The 18,737-nt window shown below is 36.6% G+C and overlaps 1 long non-coding RNA gene across 3 annotated transcripts; it reads right to left on the reverse strand.

Moving 5' to 3' along the window:
• Nucleotides 1-3,013: 3,013 nt before the first annotated feature.
• LOC145125126 (uncharacterized) lies at nucleotides 3,014-5,534 on the reverse strand. 3 transcript variants are annotated; one of them, XR_013715825.1, is made up of 7 exons: nucleotides 5,086-5,534; nucleotides 4,689-4,898; nucleotides 4,489-4,610; nucleotides 4,276-4,403; nucleotides 4,045-4,177; nucleotides 3,832-3,970; nucleotides 3,014-3,263 (listed from the first exon to the last, which is right to left on the reverse strand). It is a non-coding gene; the product is annotated as an uncharacterized LOC145125126 (long non-coding RNA). The 3 variants fall into 3 exon arrangements; XR_013715826.1 differs by having other exon boundaries at nucleotides 4,276-4,327; nucleotides 4,689-4,977; XR_013715824.1 differs by having other exon boundaries at nucleotides 4,689-4,977.
• Nucleotides 5,535-18,737: the final 13,203 nt, after the last annotated feature.

The following is an 18,737-nucleotide window of genomic DNA, read 5'->3' on the forward strand; positions in this document are numbered from 1 at the left end:
GTCTTTTTATTTATAAAGTCCTATCAAATCTCAGCTAGTCTTAAACACCAGTAGACAGTGTACCTAGTCGTGAAGTAATATAATTGTGGTAAGAAAGAGTGTCGAACTCAAGAAACTGGATGGTTTAGATGGAATCTTCGCATGCACGCAATGTCTTGATTTTCCACGCCGTGGAAATGGCTTTGCCACGGCGTGGGAATTGGGAATCAGAATTTGGCATAAAAACAAAAGTCGTCTAAAATTTTTTCTAGTTTGTAGAACATCTTCAATCTCGTCAATCGGAGTGACGAATCATGAGATATGGTCAAACCACCGACGAGGGGTCAAGGTGCCGACAACATCCTTTTGCGTCTTTTTGTGCTTCGTTCTCCTCCTTTTGCATCATTGCTTCCATTTTAACTATAATTAAAAAATTTCAAGCATATTAAGTATCATATATCTAAAGATATAACATTTTAATCAAATATATTAAGAAAATAACCTAAAATATATAGTTAATAAGGTCATATCAGGCTTGTTCATGTTCATTCATTTAAGTTAGTTGAACAAATGAAGAAACACGAACGGATAAACGAACGAGTTTTCTTGTTCATGTTCGTTCGATCAACAAGTAACCTTGTTCATGTTCGTTCGTTTATGTTCGTGAACATGCAAAATGAACATAAGCAAACGAACATAAACAGACAAAGATACACAAACACAATTGAACATATATGAACATAAACGAACATATAATATAGTAATGTAACAAAAAACAATTGAACATATATGAACATAAATAAACTTAAACGAACGAACATAAACGAACAACCTAAAAAAACATTCACAAACATATATGAACGAACAAGACTATTGTTCATGTTCGCTCGTTTATTAAATAAATGAACTTCCCGTCGAATGGTTTGCTTACAACCCTAGATTTATTTATTAATATTGACGGGTTCATATTCACGACATCCGTTCTCGACTGTCTTTATATTGACAGGTTCCTATTCACGAGATCTTCGATTCTCATTTAGATTGTTTCGGCTAAAAATCAACTGATCCAAATTTCAATTTCTATGCTAACACAACTATGCTGAAACTTCGAAAAATCATAATTTTTTCATACGAAGTCAAATTTAGGCATTTTTTATACGCATAAGTTCACTTTTACGAATAATACAACTTTGATTAAGATTATTTATCCCAAATAATTTTCTATCAAAACATCTATTGATTTTAATTATAATTAATATTATTATATTTTAATCATCTATCCATATCTTACGGGTGTTATAGTGGTGTTATCTAAAATATGTTATCTTCCATATATTTAAAATAAATTAGAAGATGTGAAGCGAGTGAGATTTTTTTAGTTTTTTTTATTTAAATTAATAAAGAAAACAGATAAAAACAATTAAAACAAAATAATTAAAAAATTAGTAATGCAATAAAATAATACTTTTTAATATATAAATATTAAATATTTAAGATAGTATTTATTAGAATATTATAATCCAATAAAAAATAATTAATCTAATAAAAAAGAAATTAAAAATAATTGACTATAAGAAATTAATAATCTAATAAAGCAATATTTATTAATACATAATCATCCAATAAAAAAGAACTAGTCCATTAAAAAATTTAAAAAGAATTAATTAGAAGAAATTAATAATCCATTAAAAAGTATTTATTAATATATAAATATTATATATTAAAAATAATATTTTATTAACATATAATAATTCAGTAAAAAATAATTAATCTAATGAAAAAAATTAAAAAATATAATTAAAAGAGATTGATAAGCCAATAAAATAATATTTATTAATATATAAATATTATATATTAAAAAGAATAGTATTAATATATAACTAGTAGGAAACCCATGCTTCGCATGGTGCAGAGGCGTCGTTATTATATTTATTCGGTTAGAAAGGTGATGCGTAAAATGGCAATGAACTTTTATTTTTTGTCTAACTAAGCAATGTAGTTTATATGCACAACTACATTATCATATACGAAAACAAAATCAATAGTGAGTGTTGTTTACACATTTTGATCGTATAGTGTAATTAGACCTATGTATCTTCCGTGTCTAGGTCCATAGATAGCAGCCGGACGGATTGCCTCTTTCTGTATAACAATACCCAACAAAGAACTTGGTAAAGAAATGTCGACTGTTATTTGTATCTGAAGAGGGGAATTAATGGAGATAACACCTCCAAGTAGATAGTCTCTCTCCTTCAATCATCCGGTGAATGCGCATGTGTAAAATATCCATATTTTGTTCAAGGGTAAAATCCTATATATTTTACATAGGGATAAAATCGTCTACTTTGTTGCTTCTAGCACCACCAGAATGAAGTTGTCCTTCAATATCATCAAGTTGCTAGTCATATTGTAGCATGAAAGACTCAATTCAAACCATTTTGATATAGGGGTAATATCAACCATATTTGCAATGTTGCCAATATGGTGCTTCCAACTATACCCCAAAGAACACATAAAATCCAGCACTAACGTGAATCATTCCTTGTCTTATCAATAATGTCAACCATTTAGATGTTTGACAGTGAGAATAATGACAAGTCTATCACATTTGACCAACATGGATTCACATGTACAAATTCAAATATTATTGTGTTATTTATCTGTTGAAATGCACTTGTTAGGCTCAAAAAACAAAGAAATGGAAATAGCAAAACCGGAAATTCAATTATCAAAAATATATTTTATAACAGAGATTAGGCCGTAATTAAAATCAATTTTTTTTCTCTAATTTGGACTTCAACTCATAAAAAATACCTGATTTCTATAGCAACACTGTTGGAAGACAAAAAATTAAACGAATCCTAAATTTCATCCTCAAAGTTAGAAATGAAAATTCAGTTCTAATGCATATGTAGATTTTAATTCATTACTTGTTAACCTTCCATATGGTTTTACCTCTTATTCACAAGAGCATTCTCAATTAAAATTTTCTTACCACAATTCTTGACCGACTCTTGAATACAAAAAAAAAAAAAAAAAAAAAAAAATCAACATTAGCAATCCAAGAAACCCATACAGATACTTTTTTATTTGTTTCTACTTTTTACTACACCACATAATTCCAATTTTTCCATATCAAGGAATTATAGCATCTAAACATTACACTTTATAAATTTTAACGAATTACAAAAGTGAAAAAAGTTGCCTTGTGTATAGGACATTGAAGAATTACCAACTTTACCCTGGATATATGATAGAAGTGCTTTCACCAGTCACATTTCTTGCTGCAAATCAGAAAAAAGAAGTGGAAAATGAATATTTATTGTACATTAAGATTGGAAATTTGAGATCAAGGAGCAAAAGTCGAAGAGAGAAACGGAGACTATTGAGGGTATTTTAGGTATTTAAGTTTTTTTTTTTTATCAAACCACACGTCAAGACAAACTAACGAAGGGAGGGCATTTTAGGTTTTTGATTTAGTCAGATTTTCATCAAACTGTATGTCAAGTTGAATACACTGCAGAAGTATTATTGAAGGGTATTTTAGGTAATTGGTTTGCAATAAAATATTTTTATCAAGTCAAACACAGAATGAGCACTATTGAGGGGTATTGTAGTATTCTAGGTATTCTATTTATAGTCAAAGATTACAATAAAATTGTGTGTTAAGTAGAACAGTAAGATGGAGTAGGATTGAAGGGTATTTTAGGTATCAGATCTCTATAGTCAAAGATTTCTATTAAAGTAAGATGCAGGGGGGTGGTACTATTAAAGGGTATTTTAAGGACCAAAGAACACCTAACAGATTGGAAATCAGTAATGATGCACAATCTTCAAAATCACAGTATATACCTGATTATATGCTTCCTCAGACTTGCAATTAACAACCATACTGGTACAATTATTGTCTCATATTTTCTAACTTCCCAGGCTGCAATGCCCCTAAATTCAAAATCCCCGTAAGTTTAACTTCAACTTCAATCTTTCCATCCTGCAATCATAACCATCATTTAAATAAGTGGAAGTTTATAATTGGGTTTTGAATTATGTATATAAGAAAATTACCTGGTGAAAGTGCCAATAGAAACCGTATTCATAATTATAGTACTTATTAATGTCACTATAAGACGCCGAGATCTTCATACTTCTGCTAAGCCACTTCTCTAGTCTTGATGCTTCGAGAGGATTTCATGATCGTCTTCATGCATACATACACAATTTTCAATTGTTTCAACACGTTTAGTGAAATTTGTAAAATGTGCATCAAAGTGGTCGGTATAATAAGTAGATAATTACCTGAAGCATAAAACCAATCTGTTCTACTTGCATAACAGGCAAATCTTATAACCTAGGAACATGAAGTCTATTAGAAAGAGCTGCAACGAAAATTGTGTTTCTTCCACCAACCTAATTATAATATACTCCTACAATTGAGTACATTACTATTATTATTACTGTGTTATTAAAAAAAGAATGATGATAACTGATAAGTTGATAACATAATAATACCTTAACATTGATCTTCATTGCCACATTTTCAAAGTATTGTATGAGAAGGTTCATGACATTTTTTGACTGGAAGCATTAGGAAATGATTCCTAGCTCTGTTTCACATACCCGTTTGATTCTTGCTGAAAGAAAAAAAAAACAATAATAAATAAATAAATAAATAAATAATCAATGTATAAATTAAGATATAAAAGACTTACGATAAGCTCCTTTTGCATCCAGAAGAATCACAGACATGAAGTAAGTTGCCAGGTACAACCCCAATCCACTCAATCGAAACCTCAATCCTATAAAAAACGCAATGCACCAATTTGAACAAAAAAAACCCAACAATCAATTTACCTGGAAGGAGAAGGATCAAGGAGGCATGCAGCGGGAACGAAAGATGGAGATACGGTATATAAGCAGGTCTGTATAGGTGAATAAATCACCAAATGAGTAAATCTTTATGTGGAAAATGAAACTTGTAAGAGCTATAGATTTCCGGAACTGTAAATCAAACATGCTAAATTAATGTATTGAGTTTTGATTTCAATTTGGGTTTTGGGAGAAAGCTTAAATTGAAATGAAAATAAGTGAACACTAAATATTGATTACCTGGAAGTATGAGTAGAGACATCGACGAACATAATGAATGATGTAGATGAGGTGTCGATGTTTCCCTCTAAAGGCGTGAATGGTGATTTTTAGGGCTAGAAGTCGTTGCAGACACAATTCCGATCGGGCAAGAAGAACAATTAAAGGGAAGACGGAGATAACAGTACGAAGGCCAGTAGATGATGACGGTGGAGGAGCTTTCCAGAGAAAGTGATAACCATTGTGATGATGAAGAATGGTTAGGAAACTGAAGGAAGACATGTCGTCTTTGAATCGTTAGCAGGATTTAGGGCAGGACATGAACACGAAGCATATAGCTGGTAAAAGGAGACGAAAGAGAGAAGCGAAGAGAAAAATAAAGCGGTGATGGAAGGATCGGGAAGGTTTATCGATGGGGGCAGGGACCAAATTATCAATGAGAGAAGGCGGTGGAAGCAACTGTGTAAGCATCCGATTGGAGAGCAAAGGCGGTGGAATTTATATCAGAAGCCAAAGGAAAAACATTAAGACAACACGTGTCCAGCAAAATATAGAGAATGAAAAAAAAACCCAGAAAATGGACAATTTTTTAACATATATACAAAAACAGGGGACCCATTGTGCCAATTCCTTAACAAATTTACTGTAACTAAGGTAAGAGAATTTTAATATATATATATATATATATATATATATATATATATATATATATATATATATATATAATAATCCAATTAAAAAATTAATCAAATTTTTTAAAAAAAAATAGAAGTTAACAAAGTCATTTTAAAAAAATTAACAACTAAACTGTTAAAGTTAACGGTATAGGGAACAAAACTGCACAAGGTAATTTAAAATTGGACCAGTGATGCACCATCAAACGTTTTTGGACCAAAACCATATATTTTTTTACAACCATAGGGACTGTTTTTGCAATTTTGTATTTAGGTCTATGTCTTTAAAACCGAAAACATTCTAAATTTACTTGATTGAATTGAATCAAATTGTTTCGTCCAAACAAAACTATTAGAAAGTAAGGAATAAAAGTTTGAAATCGACTAAAGCGACCATTTCTATAATATAGTTAAAGTCTTTATTTTTTTTTTTAATTTTTTTTGAAGAATGTGCATTTTTCTTCGATCCATGTTTGTTCTTTTACACACTTTAGTAGTTTGTCAATTTAAAGGTGCTTTTGTAATTTAAAAGTACTAGTAAAGATAATAGCATTACTTATTATCATCGTTATAGAATTTCTTTATTGCTATAATCGTTTTCACATTTTATTTATGATGATGAATAACACATGGATATTACTTATTTCGGCACAAAAATGCAAGTTTAATATGATAAGTAATGCATTTGGAGTTTTTTGTAACCATATATTTAAAATCTTTTTATGATTTTTTTTAATAAGACGACACCATGTATTATATAGGTTGTATCTAGACGAGTCATTGCAAAATATTAAGAGAAAAAACAAATTTTTTTTCGCATGTCTGCAGATGATTTGCATAATACATATGCATACATGTGCATATCATGTGCATCGTACACATGTGCAGATCATGTGTACATGTTCATATGCATACATGTATAAATCATGTGCATCATACACATAAAAAAATCATTTTCTTTCTAATTTTTGCAGCAATTAATCTAGATGTATAAAACCGAATATAATTATGATATTTTTTGTGGAAAATAGTATTTAGAAAAAGTTATCACTTAAAGAGGAGTTCTCGGTATTGTTTAAGTTCTATTTGATCTTAACATTATATATATATATATATATATATATATATATATATATATATATATATATATATATATATATATATATATATAGAGAGAGAGAGAGAGAGGGTCCGGATCCTATAGAAACCCAAAAATTGGTAGGAAACCACGAAGACTATTCTCCATCAATCATTTCGTCAATGACACAAACGTCAAACACATTTACTTGGTCGTGACGCGTTCGCACGCGACGCACGTGCATAGAACGTAATACGGACTCGAGGGAATAATCATGCGGGACGAACGTCCATGGAAAGTCATTTAAGTGGGTTTTCCTTTTCTTTATCCTTTATTTTGGTTTTTTTTGTTTTTTTATTTTTTGTTAGAAATAAAAAAAATCTTCTTAAATAGATATAGGCTCGGTTTATATATATATATATATATATATATATATATATATATATATATATATATATATATATATATATATATATATATATATATATTCGTTTTTTTAAAATTTTTTTGTTTGTTTTTTGTTTTTTTAATATTTTTACTACATTCTTGAAGATAGTAGGTTTTTTTTTATTTTTTATTTTTTTGATTTTTTAAACTAAATATCGATTTGAGTTTTTAATGTTTAACAATTATAAAACTTTAAATAAGAATAGTATTTAGGATCATAATAATTTTCATTCATACTTTTTTTTTGAATAATATTATTTTTAGATAATAAAATTTTGAATTATAGTATTTTGAATCATCATACATTTTTAGATAATAACATATTAATTAAAGTTTTTATTCAATACAACATTTGGATCATTATAATTTTTGAATCATAAAAAATATAATAATTAAGGATCATTAAATATTTGAATCAAAATGTTTTTAGATCATAAACATATTGAATCATAAATATTTTAAATCATCTGTATTGTAACATCCCAATTTTCCAAATAATTTTTTTTTTCATTTTTAGTTAATCAAAACATTCCCATAAAATATGAAATCTCAATGACAACTGTTTTCAAAACTCATAACATCAACATTTTATTTCAAATATCAGAGTGTCCCCATATAAAATGTCGGAGAGTGCATGCCGTGCCATCAAACCTTGCCATTGCCCTTAGGCTCTGAAGTACTTGAAACAAATCAACAAACTGTAAGCTAATGCTTAGTGAGTTCCCCAGAGCATACCCTCACACAATCCACATAATCACATAATCCATATTAGCTATATAAGCTACATAAAACACATAAGCCATGCATACAAACATATAAGGATGTCGTGGGCTCCTCCCAGGGTCTTATACCTACATGTCATGGGCTTCCCCCATGGTCTTTACTACTTGCCATGGGCTCCTCCACATGATGTTTACCTAGGAATGTCATGGGCTCCCCCACATGGTCTTATATCCAACTGCCATGGGCTCCCCCGGGGTCTTCCATACAAATAACATAATAGTCAACTAGCATATTGTCACACCCCCGAACCAGAACGACGGAAACGTCCGGGGCGGGTGACTTCATCTTGTAATATCATCACATTGTATATAATTGAATCAAGACAACATCATCATCATGCATGAAATATAACAACCATCATAGTTTACATAAGTGTGTTGGTTTACAAATTACATTCCAAATGTTAAATGTATGACGATAGCAAAAATACAACCAAAAATCCACGTGTTCTTGATGACCGACCTGCTTAACGTGTCCCTGAGAATACAAGTTATTTTGAAATCGTCAACGTATATAATATTGGTGAGTTCATAAGCATGTTTGTATAAAAAGTTTTGTATCGTTTGTAAACACCAGAAAATCCGATATTTTCCGTAAAAGTAGTTGAGGGTTTTGTTTCAAATCTCGTATCATAGCATGTGTGTTCATATTTTTGAAAATGTATAAAGAGAGAGTTCCAGAAAATCCAATATTTTCTATTATAAATAAAATGTAATGTATAGTGGTTGTTTCCCATAAAATCCGATATTTTCTACCTGTAAAAGAGTTGTAGTCTTTAAACCATAAGACCCGAGTGTTGTAGAAAGGAATAGCTCGTACGTGTATCAAAAGTATCGTATATGTATTCCGTAAATTTTATAGTGTTTGTTAATCTCTATGTGAGTCGTTATAACCATGCTTGATATGACTGATCTGCCTGTCATGACGTTCTTCGGACGTCGCTTGTTTAAGGTAAGACATTTGTCACCCTAGACTGGCCTAGTCTAGCTGTAGCGAACAACTCAGGTGTGGGGTTGTCAACCTCGTATAGATCTATACACAAACTCTCGCTCTCCCTCCAGGAGAATCTGGTTATAACTACAGGACTTAAGGTTGTACACTAGGTAGGTACGGGTGAAAACGCATCTCACAAGAGCCTTAACTAAATTTACGCGAACAATGTATCACATTATTTACCGCTTTAAAATAATGTTTCGAGTATGTGTTTGATTACAAAACATTGGTGATAAAATACCATTTGTTTTTATCAAAATGTCAAGTATTTAATGTTATTAACCCGATTAGTATAAAATGTGTCGTAAGGCCCAATAAGCATGTAAATAGGTGTTTAAGGCCCAATAAACATGAAATGAATATACAAGGCCCAATAAGCATGTAAATGGGTAATTGAGACCCAATAAACATGTAAATAGGCATTTAAGGCCCAATAAAAATGTAAATAGGTATTTGAGGCCCACTTTGATAAAAATGATATTTTCGGCCCATTAAATCGAGAATTTACATTAGAGGTCCATTTTTGATAAAAATGACACTTTAATCCCACTATGGCCGAAAGTTTACAGTTAAAGGCCCATTTTGATAAAAATGACATTTTAAGTCCATTAAGGCCAAAAATTTACATTTTCAACCCATGAAACCATGAATTTTCAAATAAGGCCTCTTTTTATGAAAAATGACCATTTTAGCCCATTAAAACCGTGAAGGCCCAAAAGAAGCCCATTTTTTCAGAAATAACGCTTTTGACCCCTACAAAACCGTGAATGTCATAAAATCCATTTTTTTTTTTATCCAAAATGACTCTTTTGGCCCATTTAAAACCGTGAGTCTCATAAAAAGGCTCACTTTTTGCTTATTTGTCAAATTTGGCCCCTCATGAGGTTTTATTTAGTTTTCAATTATCCCTTGACATGTTTTATCCTTTCAACAACCAAAATGAGTTACATAAAGAATGTTAAGATGTTTTCGGTCTTGGATGCCTCCTTGAGATGAGTTTTCGAATCCTAGAGAGTTCTAGGAGCATGATTATGAAAACAAGGTGTTTATAAGGAATGATCTAGCATAAATTGAAGACAAATCATTTTGGAGAGTGATAATCACATACCTTGTTGTGATCTTTAATGAAAAGCTCTTGAACACACACACAAACCATGATTTCTTTGAGGAAGGATGAGAGAGTTCCTTGAAGGTTTAGAGAGAAATGGAAGTGGAATGAAGCTTGAAATGATTTTTGGTGAGGGAAAGAATGGCCTTTGGTCGAGATTAAAGAGGGAAGAGAGAGAGTAGGGTGGTTCTTGCATGGAGGTCCTAAGGTGAGTGCATGGAGATATGTTAGTTATTGCTTTGTTACTTGGTGGTTATTAGTGAGGTGTCACTAATTAATTTCATTCAATTTTTTTTCTTTTTTTCAAACCGTGAGTTTGGAGAGGGAAGGAAAGAAAGAATAAACATTGGGCTCAAATTAAATAATAATCGAAATTATAGCCCAAATAAGAAATTTTTCGGCCCATTAGGCCCATATGCAAGTTTTCGGCCCAAATGAGGCAAAGATATGGGTTTTCGGCCCATATAATTAAAGAAAGTGGGTTTTCGGCCCAATAAGGCCCATGATGAGTCTTATGGCCCAAAATGTTATTGCTTAGTGAATGTGGATCCAACTAGGGCCCAAATGACGTTTCTTAGCCCAAAAGAATCAAGTTGAGGGTTTATTGGTTCATTAGGCCCAATAAGAGGATCCTGGTCCAATAAGAGTTCGAACCGGGAAGTTAGGGTTACGATCCCTAAGTTGAGTGAATGTAATGCATTGAATCAGATTTCGGGATTTACGTGTGAGTTTTTATTCGAATTGTTGTTGTTGAATGATTAACATGTATAACATCATACTTAAAGTTACAAGATACACCAAAAGTAATTACACATGGACAAAATTTCCTAGCCTTATAATACTAGTTGTGACATCATCCCCCCGTTAGAGGGAATTTCGTCCCGAAATTCTTTTGAAAGTTAATCTTAAGAATTAGTGAAAAGGTGAGGGTACTTTTGCATCATTTGATCTTCGCGTTCCCATGTGAATTCCGGTCCGCGCTTAGCATTCCATCGAACCTTCACAATAGGAATGTTGCTTTGTTTAGTACGCTTTACTTCTCTGTCCATGATTTCAACCGGCTCTTCGACGAACAGGAGATTCTCGTTCACTTCGATCTCTTCAGGGGAACAACAAGGGTCTCGTCTAATAGGCACTTTTTCAGATTTGGCACGTGGAATACTAGGTGTACATTGTTAAGTTCTGAGGGTAGTTGTAGTCTGTAGGCCACCGGACCAACCCGGGCAAGGATCTCAAATGGCCCGATGTATCGTGGGTTTAGCTTGCCCCGCCTTCCGAATCGTATCATCCCCTAAAAGGGATAGAATTTCAGTAGCACGCGACCACCCACTTGGAACTCCAGGGGCTTTCGCCTTTTATCAACATAGCCCTTTTGTCGGTCTCGCGATGCTTGGTGTCGTGCCCTGATTTGAACTATTTTCCCCGTTGTTTCCCGAATGATTTCAGGTCCTGTAAGAGTGTCGTTCGGTGTTTGCCCTCTTGCCAGCTGAGTGTCACCCACCTCAGCCCAGCAAAGAGGTGACCTGTATTTCCGGCCATACAAAGCTTCAAAAGGAGCAACCTTAATGCTTGTGTGATGGCTGTTGTTGTATGAGAATTTGATTAGGGGAAAGTGAGTATCCCATTCCTTGCCAAAATCTATTACACAAGCTCGAAGCATATCTTCTAACGTTTGAATGGTTCGCTCGCTTTGGTCGTCGGTCTGGGGTGGTAGGCAGTACTCATATCGAGCTAGGTCCCCAGTGCCTTCTGGAGCGACTGCCAAAATCGAGAGGTGAATCTACTATCTCGATCAGAGATAATGGATATCGGTACCCCATGCAGCCTTACCACTTCTTTTATGTAGATTCTTGTTAACCTTTCCATCTTGAATGACTCTTTTATTCGTAGGAAATGGGCGGATTTGGTTAACCGATCGACAATCACCCAGATAGCGTCCAATCCATCTACTGTCTTGGGTAAATTGGTTATGAAATCCATGGTAATCCTTTCCCATTTACACTCGGGTATTACTGGTTGTTGTTACAATCCTGAGGGCTTCTGGTATTCCACTTTAACTTTGGCACAAGTGAGACACTTGCCCACATAAGTCGCAATCTCTGCTTTCATGTTCGGCCACCAATAATGTTGTTTAATGTCCAGGTACATCTTATCGGAACCTGGATGGATGGAGTATCGTGTCTTATGAGCTTCGTTCATGGTCACGTCTCTGAATCCCCCAAATTTTGGAATCCAGATTCGATTCATGAAATAGTAAGCTCCGTCTTCTTTGACTTCAAGATTTTTATTCATTCCACGCAGTGCTTCATTCGCGACATTTTTCGGCTTCAATGCCTCCAGTTGAGCTTCTTTGATTTGTGAAGTTAGATGGGAGTGGATAGTTATTGTTAGTGTTTTCACTCGGCGGCCCAAGTATTCTTTCCTGCTTAAGGCATCGACCACCACGTTAGCCTTGCCAGGATGGTACTTGATCTCACATTCATAGTCATTTAGCAGTTCGACCCACGCCGCTGCCTCATGTTCAACTCTTTTTGGGTCAGAATATGCTGGAGGCTTTTGTGGTCTGTGAAGATGGTGCACTTAGTACCATAAAGGTAGTGCCTCCAAATTTTTAGGGCGAAGACCACCGCTCCCAGCTCGAGATCATGGGTGGTATAGTTTACTTTGTGGGTTTTCAATTGTCTAGACGCGTAAGCTATCACTTTTCCACGTTGCATAAGAACGCAACCTAACCCCTGATTTGAAGCATCGCAATATACTACGAAGTCTTCGGTTCCCTCTGGCAAAGATAAACACGGGAGCACTACAGAGGGCTTGCTTTAGGGTTTAAAGGCAGCTTCTTGTTTGTCAGTCCAGTTGAAGGGTACGCCTTTTTGGGTTAGAGTGGTGAGAGGCTTGACAATCTTGGAGAAATTCTGAATGAACCTTCTATATAAAAAATGACATTTTAAGTCCATTAAGACCAAAAATTTACATTTTCGGCCCATGAAACCATGAATTTTCAAATAAGGTCCCTTTTTTATAAAAAAATGACCATTTTAGCCCATTAAAACCGTGAAGGCCCAAAAAAAGCCCATTTTGTCAAAAGTAATGCTTTTGACCCCTACAAAATCGTGAATGTCATAAAATCCATTTTTTTTTATCCAAAATGACTCTTTTGGCCGCTTTATAACCGTGAGTCTCATAACAAGGCTCACTTTTTGCTTATTTGTCAAATTTGGCCCCTCATGAGGTTTTATTTAGTTTTCAAGTATCCCTTGACATGTTTTATCCTTTCAACAACCAAAATGAGTTACATAAAGTAGCTTGTTTTGCTAATATCTTCAAATCTTGAAGGATATGTCAAGTTTATGAGGGTTTTACACATATTCATATCATATTTGCACAACATATCATGAAAATACACACAAGCATCCATAAATACTTAGATCTAACACAAAACCAACTTCTATTCTCCTCCAAAACATAGTAAAACCGAAAACAAGGGGGTATGAAGCTCACCTTGGATGATGGATCGATTTTGATGAACAAATAAAAGAGTGTGAAGATGTTTTCGGTCTTGGATGCCTCCTTGAGATGAGTTTTCAAATCCTGGAGAGTTCTAGGAGCATGATTATGAAAACAAGGTGTTTATAAGGAATGATCTAGCATAAATTGAAGACAAATCATTTTGGAGAGTGATAATCACATACCTTGTTGTGATCTTTAATGAAAAACTCTTAAACACACACAAAAAACCATGATTTCTTTGAGGAAGGATGAGAGAGTTCCTTGAAGGTTTAGAGAGAAATGGAAGTGAAATGAAGCTTGAAATGATTTTTAGTGAGGGAAAGAATGGCCTTTTGCCGAGATTAAAGAGGGAAGAGAGAGAGTAGGGTGGTTCTTGCATGGAGGTCCTAAGGTGAGTGCATGGAGATATGTTAGTTAATTGCTTTGTTACTTGGTGGTTATTAGTGAGGTGTCACTAATTAATTCCATTCAATTTTTTTTCTTTTTTTCAAACCGTGAGTTTGGAGAGGGAAGGAAAGAAAGAATAAACATTGGGCTCAAATTAAATAATAATCGAAATTATAGCCCAAATAAGAAATTTTTCGGCCCATTAGGCCCATATGCAAGTTTTCGGCCCAAATGAGGCAAAGATATGGGTTTTCGGCCCATATAATTAAAGAAGGTGGATTTCGGCCCAATAAGGCCCATGATGACTCTTATGGCCCAAAATGTTATTGCTTAGTGAATGTGGATCCAATTAGGGCCCAAATGACGTTTCTTAGCCCAAAAGAATCAAGTTGAGGGTTTATTGGTCCATTAGGCCCAATAAGAGGATCTTGGTCCAATAAGAGTTCGAACCGGGAAGTTAGGGTTACGAGCCCTAAGTTGAGTGAATGTAGTGCATTGAATTAGGTTTAGGGCTTTACGTGTGAGTTTTGATTCGAATTGTTGTTGTTGAATGATTAACATGTATAGCATCATACTTAAAGTTACAAGATACACCAAAAGCAATTACATATGGATAGAATTCCCTAGCCTCATAATACTAGTTGTGACACATATCATATATAACATAAATATCTATCTGTAACATCCCAAAAATATTGGCCAAAAATTTCATTTTTAGATAGGTTATTATAAAACCAACAGTATAAGAAAACATCCATAATATCATGTCATGTCAAAACTAAAGTAGAAATAATTAAAACATGTTATCATAAAACAATATCAGAGTGTAATCCCAAAGATCTCATGTGCGGAAAACCATAGTGTGATGCGCTGCGATCGAGCCGACTCCTTTCCTTTGAAAACGAGTACCTGAAACCAAAACTGTAAACTGTAAGCACGAAGCTTAGTGAGTTCCCCCATCATACCACACATCATACAATAACATACTGTCAGACATTTCTGGGGTGCCTGACTTACCCAGGTCAAGCCATTCTGGGGTGCTTGACTTACCCGTCGGTCTATTTCACCCGACTACCGGGGACTATTTCACCCCCTACCACTACCATGTAATATTATAACACACATATACTGCCAGACAATTCTGGGGTGCCTGACCTACCCAGGTCAAGCCATTCTAGGGTGCTTGACTTACCCAGGTCAAGCCGTTATGGGGTGCTTGACGTACCCGTTGGTCCTTACGACCGACATACGAGGACTATTTCACCTCCTACTACTACCACATAATATCATAGCATAAACATACTGTCAGACAATTCTGGGGTGCCCGACCTACCCTTCGGTCCTAACAACCGAACTTAGGGACTATTCCCCTCCTAGTACCACTATCACATATAACATATCAAGCTAGCACATAAACATATCAGGTAGTGTAACGACGTAATTTTTCAAAACAATTTTTCATTTTTAAACACATACTTTCATTCATAATATCATAGTAATCCAATGTATCACATGTTATCACAATAAACAAATCCCAAGATCCTCAAATACATAAATCCTCTCAGTGTGTACGGATCATGCCGGCGCCTTCCCGCGATCCTCGCTAGTACCTGAAACACATAACACAACAAATGTAAGCATAAATGCTTAGTGAGTTCCCCAAAATACCACATACCATACATACACCTTTCCAGGCCATAACTCTATAGGATCTTCCGATCCATGTGTCTCAGGGACTTCCGTCCCAAGTCTCGGTAGACCTTCCGGTCCTATCCGTATCGACCTTCCGGTCCGTAACCTCTTGACCTTCCAGTCCATACCATACATAACATACATAACACATACATATCACATAACAGCATATAACACATACATCTCATAGCATACAAGACCTTCCGGTCACACATAAGTACCCTTCCAGGTACAGTATAGTGAGAAGACTCACCTCAATGAAGTCGGATAACCTCTCGTGCTCAACGTCCCGACTTAGCCTCCTCCTATTATTCAAATAACATTCCCGATCAATACTCTCTCATGATCTCATCTCTACAGACTGGGTAGAAGGCCATTCTACCCTTCCTTGAACTCTCCTGAATCAGTCTTGACCAGAACCCCAAAGTTAACGAAAGTTAACGGTCAACTTTGACCCGACTCGTCGAGTGCACAAAGGCGACTCGGCGAGTCCATGCGGGTCCTCTGAATCCTTCAGCCTCTCTTGGCTCGTCGAGTCATCCTTCCACTCGACGAGTTACGCCTGTCACGAGTCGCGGGGCAACCCCGACTCGACTCGTCGAGTCTGCTCATGGACTCGGCGAGTTCATTCCATGCTCACACTCAAATGACCTTCTGAGGTCAGATCTGTTCCTCTAATCCATAGATCTTACCTTCCCAAGCTCAATAAACACGTAAAGGTTCGAACTTGATACTCATGCAACGTCCAAATGACTCTACTTGAAGATTTAGCCCCAAATACAACATCCTAAGTCCATTTCTTCCATAACTCCTCATAAAGCAAGATGGAATAAGTTCTCTGGACCACTATGGATCCAGATCTGAAGTCTAACATGATAAGGAACCATATTCCCAACAAATCAACCCAATAAAGGGTATAGAAAACCCTAGATCCATGGATTCTTTAACAAAACAGAAAGAGGATTGATATACTACCTCAAGGGTGATGTCCTTTTCTTGAAATCCACATATATGCAACCTCCTAGGCCTCCTCTAAGCTGGAATCAACTTCTTCTTGCAAAACCAACCCACAAAGGTCAAATAATGGCTTCTTCTCTCTCACAAACGCTCAAGCACTAATAGGGTTTCTCTCAAGGGTCTGGTAGCCGCAGATGGTGGCTATAAGGGTCCTTAAATAGGTCCCAAACCTGAGAAATTAGGGCTTCATTAAACAGCGTGGACTCGCCGAGTCCTTCATTAAATCAGACCAAAACATGTGCGATCCCACTGGCGAGTCTGGGCGCCTACTCGCCGAGTCCCTCTCTAAAATTCAATATAAAATACTTAAAATAAGATACCTGGGAATCCGGATGTTACAATTCTCCCCCACTAGAATCAGACTTCGCCCTCGAAGTCCTGCTCGACAAACAACTCCGGATGCTGCTCCCGTATTTCCAACTCCGGCTCCCAGGTCAGCTCGGACCCCTTCCGATGTTGCCACTGGACCTGCACCAGTGACACCTCCTTGTTCCTCAGAACCTTGATCTTTCGATCCCGGATCGCGATAGGCCTCTCCACATAATTCAGGCTCGCATCCACCTGAATATCCTCCAGTGGTACCACCGCCGACTCGTCGGCTATACACTCCCTCAACTGGAACACGTGGAAGGTATCATGAATTTGGCTCAACTCCGCAGGTAGCTCTAACCGATATGCTACCTTGCCCACCCTCGCGGTCACCCTGAATGGACCGATGTATTGGGGCCCCAGCTTGCCCCTCTTCCTGAATCGGATCACTCCTTTCCAAGGAGATACTTTCAGAAGTACAAAGTCCACCACCTGGAACTCCAGCTCAGATCGTCGCCGATCCGCATAACTCTTCTGACGATTCTGAGCCGTCAGTAACCTCTGTCTTACTTGTTGTATCTACTCTGTTGTCTGCAGCACTATCTCAGTGCTACCCATCACACGCTGCCCTACCTCTCCCCAACAAATGGGAGTCCGACACCTCCTCCCATACAGCAACTCGAAGGGAGGCATTCCAATACTAGAATGGTGGTTGTTGTTGTAGGAAAACTCAGCCAAGGGTAAATACGTGTCCCAACTTCCCCCGAAGTCCAACACACATGCTCGGAGCATGTCCTCGAGCGTCTGAATCGTCCGCTCACTCTGCCCGTCCGTCTGTGGGTGGTAGGCGGTACTGAAATGCAACCTCGTACCCAACTCCTCGTGGAACTTCTTCCAGAACCTGGAAGTGAAACGTACATCTCGATCAGACACAATCGAGATCGGTACTCCATGACGCGATACCACCTCTCTCACATACAACCCTGCCAACCTCTCAGCAGAAGAGCTCTCACTGATAGCAAGAAAATGCGCGCTCTTTGTCAGCCGGTCGACGATCACCCAAATTGCATCGACACCCCTCGCGGTCCTCGGCAATTTGGTGATGAAATCCATGGAAATCTGTTCCCACTTCCACTGGGGAACCTCAAGCGGCTGCAACTTACCATGCGGACGCTGGTGCTCGGCCTTAACCTTGCGACAGGTCAAGCACCTCTCGACAAACCACGCGACATCCCTCTTCATACAGGGCCACCAATAATCTTTCTTCAGGTCCAAATACATCTTCGTGGCCCCGGGATGGATCGAGAACCTCGATCTATGCGCCTCCTCCATCAGAATGGTACGTGCTCCGCCTGCATGCGGCACCCAAATCCGACCCTGAAAGGTCATCAGCCCTCGACTATCGGTAACGAACCCGGGCACCTGCCCGATCACCCGCTCCCTCTTGCGGTTCTCCGGTGTCACGGCCTCTGCCTGGGCCTCCCGAATGGTGTCCAACACCGGGGTCATCACTGTCAATCTCATACAAGTGCCTCGAATCGGGGCACTCTCCGCCCTACGGCTCAGCGCATCAGCTACAACATTAGCTTTGCCCGGGTGGTACAGGATCTCACAATCGTAATCCTTTACCACGTCCAACCATCTCCTCTGACGCATATTCAGATTGGGCTGATCC

The sequence above is a fragment of the Lactuca virosa genome, chromosome 7, assembly GCF_052849685.1.
Source record: "Lactuca virosa cultivar CGN04683 chromosome 7, Lactuca_virosa_CGN04683_v6, whole genome shotgun sequence".
In the NCBI taxonomy this organism is placed as follows: domain Eukaryota; kingdom Viridiplantae; phylum Streptophyta; class Magnoliopsida; order Asterales; family Asteraceae; genus Lactuca; species Lactuca virosa.